Genomic DNA, 11,244 nt, shown 5'->3' on the forward strand with positions numbered 1-11,244 from the left:
CAGTCACCAGACACATGCATCCATCACCTTACACACACAGCATAATAGTCTCCACTAGCGCATGGCCGAGCCGCCATGCGGGCTTTTTATAGCCATGCGCTTCCGGGACCTTCCAGTACTCTGGGAAGGACCAATCAGATCCGACACAGAACCTGAGCATTTGACCCCTGCTCTCCACTGAGGGGTCATCTTGCGGGCATGCCCAGCAGCACAGCGAGAGGACTTAGCCTCTGGAGCGGTTCCCTGCAGAGCAGGTTGCGCTACCATTGCTGCATCAGACGTGGCAGCAACATCCAGGCTCACAGAGCGAGTCTGAGCAGGACGCCTGGATCGCCGAGCTCTGGGAAGGACCAATCAGATCCTACACAGGACCTGAGCATGTGACCCCTGCTCTCCACTGAGAGGTCATCTTGCGGGCATGCCCAGCAGCATAGCGAGAGGACTTAGCCTCTGGAGCGGTTCCCTGCAGAGCAGGTTGCGCTACCATTGCTGCACCAATCCAGGCTCCACCAATTGGCAGCAACATCCAGGCTCACAGAGCGAGTCTGAGCAGGACGCCTGAATCGCCGGGATTGCTGAGCAGGTCCCGGAGCGGTCGGAGGGGAATCGGAGACCGCCGGATGTACGGCTCTGGATTCCTGTTGTGCAGTTCCAGGAATCCGACGCCTAACAAGATGAGGTTCAAAAACAACAGAAAACCCTCATAAATGACATTTTTAATTATATCCTCACTTATCTAGTGAGTTTGAAAAGTTACAATTTGCATTTTTTTCAATGCCACTTTTACTAATCTTTTTTGTACGTTCTGAAAAACGCATCTCATTCTCAAATTTTAGTGCACTAGTTTTTCAGTGTAAAAATAAGCTGTACTGTAATGAAAGGCTTTATGTTTAAAATATGGAGGCGAATGCAGCCAACTATGTGGCAAACCTCATTTTGTTGCAAAGATGAAAGAACACCAGCAGGGCTAGAATGACAAGTTTATCTTTCCAAGGTGAAGAAAACAGAAAACCTATGTAAGAAGGAAATTCCATATATAACAAAAGTATGTACCGCATATGACAACTACATATATATATATATATATATACAGCTCTGGCAAAAGTTAAGACCACTACACAGTTTTATAAAAAATCAGCTATTCCATTCCAGTGTCAGTTGAATTCCAACCAGAGCACACCTCATTCTACTTAATGTGCTTCTGATTAGTTGATCACCTGAACCAAATCTTATTTAATGATGGAAAGTATAAAAAACCCTGCTGCGGTGTTCACAATAATCTTGCAATAGGACAAACTGGATGGCAAAACAAGTGCTAGTAATATCCCAAAAGTAATAGGAATGAAAAAATAACTTAACCATGCCAAAGGAGTTGAAAAGAAAAGTCTTGAATGAGGAAAAGAAGGGCTCAATTCTGTCTTTATTAGCAGAGGGATACAGTGAGCGTCATGTTGCCTCCATCCTTAAAATTTCTAAGAGGTGAATCCATACCTCGGAGAATTGAGTCTGTAATCGCCGCAAAAGGTGGACCTACACCATATTAAACTAACTTTTGTTGATGTTTCCAGGTGTTTCCATTATTTTGTCCAATCCCTGTATGAAGATGTCACAGAAGTGGATCCGAAATGGGTTAGCCGGTCCCAAAAAAATGGACACTGAAGATCAAATATCTTAAAAAGAAATATAAAAGTTAGTAAAAATATTAACAAATAAAAAATAAAGTTAAGTAATATAAATATATAAACATCGGGGTGTGGCCAGCAGCCTAGGGAGCAAAACATGTCTCCTCTGGGCTCTGCTTGCAGAGAGAAAGAATCTGCCATTTATCCCACTCCTGGTGGCCCATCTGAATCACAAACGGTCCCCTGACAGAGGATTAAGCTCAGAAAGATCAAATTTAGAGGATTGCCTTGATCCCCTGTGGCTCGGCGTGGAGGGAGATAGCTGAGGCCTAGCAGAGGTGCTTCCCGTCTGCCATCTTGCCACCTGGAGGACCGCTTACCCTCACACTAAAGGACTGCCGGAGGCCAGAGGGAGATTACAGAGAGAGACTTCCTACCCCCCACCTGGACGGCACGTTGGTGAGTCGTAATCCGGGCTTGCTGCGGACGCGTGGGGCACTGAAGAGATTTAAGGCCGAAGAGAGGACTGGGGCCAGGTCAGCGGGGCTCCCACCACCCTCCATTGCCTACTTTCCCGCTCCCACACTTACCAACATTGCAGCGAGCTTTGTGATCAGCGGAGTTTCAGCGGTTGTCCTCGCAGACGGACCCGGGGGAGGCTTCCTGAGGCGTATCAGTGTGACGGACGGGGTGGAGGGGAAGGCCTCGTGGTAGGCCCCGGGACCTGCAGGAAACGCTCGCCGCCTGTCGGCCTGCACCGGCAGCTGTTTTTTAATCCAATGCCAACTTAACATCTTAAAGATAAGAGCGCTACTCTGATCCTCCACATATTAACACCTTGACAGCTCCAGGCTGCCCCAGGCACGCATAGAGTTGGAAAGCTCTGTGACACACTTGGAGCCCGTTTTGCTAGAAGCACAGACTAAAAGGCAGGCTTGAGATAACACAGGCACTACAGCAATAAATACAGTATGCTGAGCCCCTAGCGAGCTGAATTGAACTGATCTAGCAAAATCCAGGTGGATCCTCTGTCCGAAGGACATAAAAATAGAGCCACCACTTTCTCTTTTTAAACATTGAGCATACTTCTGATTATGGAACTCCACCTGCTGGCCACTATTGAACTATGCTGACTTCTTAGAATGACTGCTTAATTATACTGTAATGCCCAAGCAGTGAAAAGAGATTGCCCGTATTCATTTGCATTCATAATGGTTCGCTCAAAAAATAAACGGGCGAAAAGTTTACCAAGAAATACTGGGGAGAATCTGAAACACGCCCGGGGGAGATTTAGAGAAATTCTTAACCAAAAGAAACAAGGTCAATGTGGCCTTCAGACAACTTACAGGACTCTAACATGGACTCTACTAAACTACCAGAAATTTCAGACATAAGCCCAGATGAGTCTGAGGGTGAATCGAACACGGGTGACCAGGCACCCATTTCACGAAATTTTATGAAGAAACTTTTGGCTACTAGCATGAAACCCTTGACCAGGGAGATTGCAGGCCTAAGATCCGACATGAAACATATAGGCCACAGAGTGGAGGCACTATAAAGCTCCCAGACTGAACTGATTGAAGCTTCTAATTCAATAGGCGACCATCTGCTCGCTCATCAAAAACAGCTCAACGCTGCCTTCCTTGCAATAGAGGATCAGGAGAACAGGAGCAGAAGGAAAGTATTAAGTTACGTACCGGTAACGGTATTTTTCGGAGGCCCATGACAGCACCACGAGAGAGGGGATCCTCCCCTTAGGAACAGGAAACCTACAGATACAAAAGGGTGGCACCTCTCCCACGCATCAGTTGGATTACAGAGCTTGAGAGGCTACCATGGTTAGTACACAACATATAATATATACAACCTATCTACCCTATTTACCAGAAATATTTTTATACCATCTCCCTCATACCGTAAATTGTGAACAATCTTCTAAAGGAGTGCACCCCTATATGTGAACAAGGGAGGGAACTAAGGGTGCTGTCATGGGCCTCCGAAAAATACCGTTACCGGTACGTAACTTAATACTTTATTCGGACTCCCATGACAGCACCACGAGAGAATTACAGAGATGTAAAATTGATTTAGGGAGGGACTACAGCCTGCAGCACCCTTAGCCCAAAGGTGAGATCTGAGGAGGCACCCATGTCTAACCGATAGTGGTTAAAAAAGGTGGAAGGAGATGACCAGGTGGCCGCCTTACATATCTGATCAATTGACACTCCAGATCTTTCTGCCCAAGATGATGCCATGGCACGAGTGGAATGCGCCCTCAGGTTCTGCGGAGCCGGACCTCCACCTGTTGTGTAGGCAAGAGAGATAGCCTCCCTAATCCACCTTGCTAATGTGCGTTTCGATACCCTACAACCTTTTCTGGGACCTTGGAAGGATAGGAATAATGCATTCTCCTTCTTCCAAGGATCCGTGGCTGCTAAGTATTTAAGTAAGCATCTCCTAATATCTAATGCCTGAAGTTTTTGCTCCTTAAGGTTGGTCGGATTAGGGAGGAAGGAAGGCAGAACTATCTCTTGTGTCCTGTGAAATTGTGATGCTACCTTGGGAAGGTATGCTGGATCTGGCCTTAGGATTACTCTATCCTGTAAGAACTCTGTGCAAGGGGGCAATCTGGAAAGTGCCTGTATGTCGCTCACTCTACGTGCGGATGTTATCGCTTTTTCTGCTTGCCCTGCCGAAGGTCATCAAGGGGCGGTAGTGATGCTTGTCGCTGCTGCCGCCGTTGCCGCTGCTGCTGATCGCTCTCCATTATTTGCTTGCAATAATGTGGCCAAGGCAAGGCACCCTGCCAGGGTCCTGCCTATATACCCCTCCTCCGGACAGCAGTATTCCTGCCGCGCCCCTCACCCCTTAATAGGGCTCCCTTCCCCAGCTGGCGCCGCACCTGGCTGGAGAGCCGACGCTTATTGGCGTTTACGATGGGCGCCACCATCTTGGATTCTCGCGCCTGCGCAGTGGCGCCGCCGACCCGGAAGCGTATCCTCCGCCCGCCCCCTGACGTCACCGCGACCCCGACGTGACCGGAAGTCGCCCGGGCGCTCCGGAATGCAGCGCTCCCCGGTCTCAGCACCCCGCAGCCGCGCCGGCCCCCGTTACCACCGCACTGGCGCCGCCGGAGCCGGGAGCCCCCCGGGGGGGCATACTCACCGGCGGCGGCCTTACCCTGGAGACGGACCTCCTCCGGACGCCGCTCCCTGCTGCATCCGCCACCGCCGTGCCACCCATCCTGGGCCACCGTGGCGTCTTCCAGGAGTTCCGCACCAGGCCAAGGTAGGAGACCCCCTCGCTACCTGTATCGGCCGGCCGGCCCTGGGATCCAGTCTTCTGTAGGATCCCATCCCCTCAGGAACAGGAAACCAACTGATGCGTAGGAGAGGTGCCGCCCTTTTGTATCTGTAGGTTTCCTGTTCCTAAGGGGCGGATCCCCTCTCTCGTGGTGCTGTCATGGGAGTCCGAATAAAAATGTAAGACTGAGAGGGATTCCGGAGTCTTTTGCTCCCGAGTCTCTAAACAAAGTCTCCAAGGAGATCTTCTCGGATATTCTGGGACAAGACCGAGCAAACATCATTATTTAAAGGGTCCATAGAGCTCGGAGACCGAAACCTAAGTCCTCTGAGCCTCCGGGGGATATAATCTGTGGACTCCTCACTTACCTCGATACTGCGGCAATTCTGAGGGGAGCCAGGGAGCACTCCCCCTGATATATGGAGATACCACCATCCAAATTTTCCAAGACATTTCCCCTTCTACACTGGCCAAGAGGAGAGCGCTGAAACCTCTGACGGATGCATTAGTGGCCAAGAGCCTGAGATTCAAATGTCTTTTTGCGTTTGGTGTAGGGATCAAAGAGGGTCGTCAGGTCACCATCCGGACTCCAGAGGACTTGGAGAACTCATGGGAAACCCTACAAATGGATCCTATATCAGTTCCCTCCTGGTTACCCCTGGATCTGGGAGCGGATGCTCCTCGCAAGAATTCCGAAAATCACTAGACCAGCGGACTGGTCTGTCAGAAAGAAAGCAGCTTCTCCAAAGGCTAAGAAGACCTCCTCCAAACATAGCTTAACCTGAATTGCCACAGAACTCTTTGGTCTACTCTCCATGAAGGGACTTGGGGACTATCTGAGTTTTGGTGGTCAATTTTTCTTGCCAACTGTATAGTTTTTCTACAGTTATGCAAAATTGTACTGGTTTTAGGATATTTCTCCACTATACTCTGATTGATCTTTCACAATTATTCTAAGTCACTGTTTGGGCCCGTTATGTTTAGTCTTCAAATTAGGGTTCCTACTACCCCGCGGCTGAAGATGAGACAGTTTTTGTTAATTGTTTTGCGTTGATTTTTATGTAATATTTCCACAGGTGCTTAATGACGGCGACAGACTTTTATATTATCTATCTCAAGAGCTGAACAGGCTTTGGGAGACTCAATCACCGTGGCCTCCTTTAACGTGAAGGGTATTAATGTTCCAGCAAAACGTAGCCAGATTCTCTCTTTGTTAAGGAAGACTCATGCTCAGGTTTTGTTCTTACAAGAGACACATTTCAAAGCAGGCAGAGTACCAAACACTTCCTTCTCCCCATATCCAATTTGGTTTAATAGTTGCTCTCATTCGTCCTCAAAAGGGGTTAGTATTGCATTTAAGAAGGGACTGCCCTTCACTTTGAAGGACTGATGCAGAAGGAAGATATGTATTTGTAAAGGGACTCCTAGCAAACACACTAATTATTTTTTGGGAATCTCTATGCTCTTAATACTGGACAGGCAAGATGGTTGTCTGGGGGTTTGGACATACTTGCATTGTTCAAGGAAGGCCTCTTGGTCCTGGGGGGTGATTTTAACCTAACCTTACACCCGAACCTAGATGCATCTAACGGTAAATCCTCAATTCCAAAAAATGAAAGGAGAGTCCTTCTGAATAAATTAAATACATTTGGCCTGATCGATCCATGGAGAATTGCTCATCCTACCAAAAAGGGTTACTCCTTCTATTCAAAGCCACATAATTCTTACCACAGACTAGATTACCTGCTGATTCAAACCTCAGCAATCTCACTGATCCTAGACACCTCTATAGGCTCCATAACACTCTCGGACCATGCACCGATTTTCATGGTCCTTCAGCATTGTTGCGGCTCTGTGCTGGGGGTCGGCGGCTCCTGTTTGTCCGGCGTGGGGTGCTGCGGCTCTCTGTCCAGCGTTGAGGCTCCTCCGGCATTTCCCCATAGCCTTGAGGCCCATGCAACTCCATTGCTGCGATGGGGTGGCCTCCGGGAAACTGGCCGCCGGAGCCCGCGTGAGCTCAGATTCAGATCTCGTCCCGAGATCTCGGGAGACGAGATCTGAATCTGAGCTCGCGCGGGCTCCAGCGGCCATTTTCCCGGAAGCCACCGCATGGCAGCAATGGAGCTGCCTGGGCCTCCGGGCTATGGGGAAATGCCGGAGCCCCGACGCTGGACTGAGAACCGCCGCAGCCGCCCCCCAGCACAGCACCCTCACGCTGGACAAAGAGGAGGAGCCGCCGCCGACTCCCAGCACAGAGCCGCCACACTGCAGATGGAGGAGCCGCCGATCCCCACAGCACAGAGACCCGCAGCACCGCTGCCACCAATGAGGTAAAAAGGGGATGATAACTCCACATACACCCTCCCTTCTTCACCGGGACTACTCCCCCGCCATATGACGATTGCTCCGCACCCGGCATATAAGATGACACAATCGTATAAGAAGATCCCCCGACTTTTAAGATGATTTACTATTTTAACTGGAAAAGTTGGGGGGTCGTCTTATATGCCTGGTCGTCTTATACACCGTAAAATACGGTAGTGATTAAGGTTGAAGGAAGACTAAGTCCATCTAGTTCAACCCATATCCTATCCTAACATGTTGATCCAGAGGAAGGCAAAAAAAACCCATGTGGCAAACAGTAAGCTTCCCATTGGGGAAAAAAAATTCCTTCTCGACTCCACATACGGCAATCAGACTAGCTCCCTGGATCAACGCAATATTAAGGAAACTAATGTATATACCCTGTAATATTATACTTTTCAAGAAAGGCATCCAGTCCCTTCTTAAATTTTAGTAGGGAATCACTCATTACAACATCATATGGCAGAGTTCCATAGTCTCACTGCTCTTACAGTAAAGAATCCGCATCTGTGATTATGCTTAAACCTTCTTTCCTCCAGACGTAGAGGATGCCCCCTTGTCCCCGTCACAGGTCTAAGAGCAAAAAGATCATTAGAAAGGTCTTTGTACTGTCCCCACATATATTTATACATTGTAATAAGATCACCCCTAAGCCTTCGATTTTCCAAACTTAATAACCTCAAGTGTAATAACCTGTCTTGGTATTGCAGACCCCCCAGTTCCCTAATAACCTTGGTCACTCTTCTCTGCACCCGCTCCAATTCACCTATGTCTTTCTTATACACCGGAGACCAGAACTGTACACAGTATTCTAAGTGTAGATCCAGACGTATATCAGAAAGAATGGCGATTTATTCAACGCGTCATGCTGTGTCTGAAAATGTGGTTAATACCATGAAATTTTAATGCTTAAATATCTATTTTACTCAAATATACACTCACTGGCCACTTTATTAGGTACACCTGTCCAACTGTGTGTTAAGACTTAATTTCTAATCAGCCAATCACATGGCGGCAACTCAGTGCATTTAGGCATGTAGACATGGTCAAGACAATCTCCTGCAGTTCAAACCGAGCATCAGTATGGGGAAGAAAGGTGATTTGAGTGCCTTTGAACGTGGCATGATTGTTGGTGCCAGAAGGGCTGGTCTGAGTATTTCAGAAACTGCTGATCTACTGGGATTTTCACGCACAACCATCTCTAGGGTTTACAGAGAATGGTCCGAAAAAGAAAAAAAAATCCAGTGAGCGGCAGTTCTGTGGCCGGAAATGCCTTGTTGATGCCAGAGGTCAGAGGAGAATGGGCAGACTGGTTCGAGCTGATAGAAAGGCAACAGTGACTCAAATTGCCACCCGTTACAACCAAGGTAGGCAGAAGAGCATCTCTGAACGCACAGTGCGTCGAACTTTGAGGCAGATGGGCTACAGCAGCAGAAGACCACACTGGGTACCACTCCTCTCAGCTAAGAACAGGAAACTGAGGCTACAATTTGCACAAGCTCATCGAAATTGGACAGTAGAAGATTGGAAAAACGTTGCCTGGTCTGATGAGTCTCGATTTCTGCTGCGACATTCGGATGGTAGGGTCAGAATTTGGCGTAAACAACATGAAAGCATGGATCCATCCTGCCTTGTATCAACGGTTCAGGCTGGTGGTGGTGGTGTCATGGTGTGGGGAATTTTTTCTTGGCACTCTTTGGGCCCCTTGGTACCAATTGAGCATCGTTGCAACGCCACAGCCTACCTGAGTATTGTTGCTGACCATGTCCATCCCTTTATGACCACAATGTACCCAACATCTGATGGCTACTTTCAGCAGGATAATGCGCCATGTCATAAAGCTCGAATCATCGCAGATTGGTTTCTTGAACATGACAATGAGTTCACTGTACTCAAATGGCCTCCTCAGTCACCAGATCTCAATCCAATAGAGCATCTTTGGGATGTGGTGGAACGGGAGATTCGCATCAGGGATGTGCAGCCGACAAATCTGCTCCAACTGTGTGATGCCATCATGTCAATATGGTCCAAAATCTCTGAGGAATGCTTCCAGCACCTTGTTGAATCTCTGCCACGAAGAATTGAGGCAGTTCTGAAGGCAAAAGGGGGTCCAACCCCTTACTAGCATGGTGTACCTAATAAAGTGGCCAGTGAGTGTACATCAATTCATAAACACATCATGTGCTGTATCTGTGAACTCTGACATTGTCTGTCAGGTGATCCCATTGGCGCAGTTATTTGAAATTCTGTATAATTATATATACACACACAGTATCCTTGCTCTGACTCTGTATTCGTGTGGTATTTCCTGATGAAGTTGCTTAGACTTTGAAATGCGTTGAATAAACCATCAATCTTTGTGTGATATATGTCTGGACCTACAATTATTTAGCAGCGCAGATTATATCCACATAAACCCGTTCATGATGCAGGAACTAGCACTCGAACATGACAAATCCTCATCATAGGTCGTTTAGGAGTTTAAATGAAATACAATAGATAAAAAAATATAGCCATCACTAGCAAATAGGTCTTTAAATTATTAAAAAAAAAAAGCTTGTTTCCTTCACAAATTTGGCAAGTTTTGCAGAACATGGGATATGTATAATAGAATATTAGCCTGCAAACAGCAAGTGATAAATCACTGGGATATTTTCCATAATAGGGAAAAAATACCGTAGTCTCCATACACATTAGATGGTCAGCCAATCCCAGAGGGTTCAGATTACTTCAATCTCATGTATATGGGGTCTAAAAGAGTACCCGTCACTAGGTGAAAAGTGAACCGTTTTTCTCTTATTTTATTCCCACTGACCTCATGAATGTTCAATACTTTGTTTTTCTTAAATCCACCATACCATTCCAGAGATCTGGGCCTTTTTGCAAATTTTTATGGTTTTAACCAGTGGGCATGACAGGCCTCTGTATTTAGGCTGTTCTGCATTATGTGAGCAAAGACCCTTTGGTAAACACCTTAAAAATTCATCCCTAAACGAAAAAAGGCCCATACCTCTGGAACCATGTGGTGAATTGACCAGTATGACATGAGTAGTGGGAAAAATAAGAATCTGTCCACTTCTGGTGACAGGTCTTCTAAGTCTTTATTACCCAGAGCTGCAGTCAGCTCTTTGGGCTTCAGTGGGCAGCACGGTGGCTCAGTGGATAGCACTGCAGCCTTGCAGCACTGGAGTCCTGGGTTCAAATCTCACCAAGGACATCTGCAAGGAGTTTGTATGTTCTCTCCGTGTTTGCGTGGGTTTCCTCCGGGTTCTCCAGTTTCCTCCCACACTCTAAAGACATACTGATAGTAACTCTAGATTGTGAGCCCCATCGGGGACAGTGATGATAATGTGTGGAAACTGTAAAGCGCTGTGGAATAGGTTAGCGCTATATAAAGATTATTTATCATTATTCAGTGTTGCAATCCCTGAGCTTTTTTGGCTACCTGCAGAGCTTTTTCTGTTCACTTACATTTTGGAAACTGAAGTCTTTACCTTTCCCTACTATACGAGCACAGCAGAACTGACTAAGCTTGTCAGTTGCCTCTCCACTGAGGATAAGTGCAGTATAACATGGTCGCCATTCAGCTAAGTAATGTATTACATGCCATGGTTCGTTAGTTCGTCTTCAGTTTGGTGGAGAGTGGGGATGTCTCTTGGTATGAAAGACACATGCACCAATAACGAATATTAACATTGATTGAGATCGTGAGACAACCTTGTAAAATAGTAAGTCATTTCAGGCAAATTTGCAGAAGTCGTAGGTCTGTGTCTGCCTCACCAACGTCTCCTATTCTTCAGCAAGCTGATAATCTGATTTCACCGACAACAATGTCCTGATCATCATGTGTATTTCCCATGACTACAACAAATGGTACATTGTAGAATACAGAACACATACAACGCTTTATCATTTGTACTTCATATATCATTTTTCTTTAAATGATAATGTGGCG

Source organism: Dendrobates tinctorius, unplaced genomic scaffold (assembly GCF_039654945.1).
Source record: "Dendrobates tinctorius isolate UK_male_01 unplaced genomic scaffold, ASM3965494v1 ptg000162l, whole genome shotgun sequence".
Classification (NCBI taxonomy): Eukaryota; Metazoa; Chordata; class Amphibia; order Anura; family Dendrobatidae; genus Dendrobates; species Dendrobates tinctorius.